The sequence below is a fragment of the Wasmannia auropunctata genome, unplaced genomic scaffold (genome assembly GCF_000956235.1).
Source record: "Wasmannia auropunctata unplaced genomic scaffold, wasmannia.A_1.0 LD336035.1, whole genome shotgun sequence".
Lineage (NCBI taxonomy): Eukaryota > Metazoa > Arthropoda > Insecta > Hymenoptera > Formicidae > Wasmannia > Wasmannia auropunctata.
In genome coordinates, this window is record NW_012026855.1 from 224,610 (window position 1) to 225,096 (window position 487).

Sequence of the window (487 nt, forward strand, 5' to 3'; positions counted from 1 at the left end):
AAAGTGCCGCTGTAATAGTTATTAAACAAAATAGGTGCAAAATTACGGTTTTTTGCGAATAACTTTTAAAATTTAATTTTACCGAAAAAACTGCTTGCGCCAATCAAAAGAGGAGGAAATTTTACGCAAATAATGTGTAAGAAAATTTTTTGTACGATAAAATCCCTTGAAGATGTAAATTTATTAATTAAGTTTAATATGTGGCAGTTTAATATATGGCTGCGTAGTACGTGCGTATGAGCCAAAAATGTGAGGCGGGCTCTGTACAAAAATGGCTATAACTTTTGATTGGTAAAAGCAAAAGCAAAAAAACAAAGTGCTTATTGAAGAAAAATACTTCACTTACTCGATCCATGTATTTATTATTTAATTTATCATTTAATTTTGCTATAATTGTTTATAATTGCAACAATAAGAAAGCAGCGGCATTTTTTAACGGGTAGACTTTTATACGTACATATATAACAATTTTAAAAAAGTTTGAAGA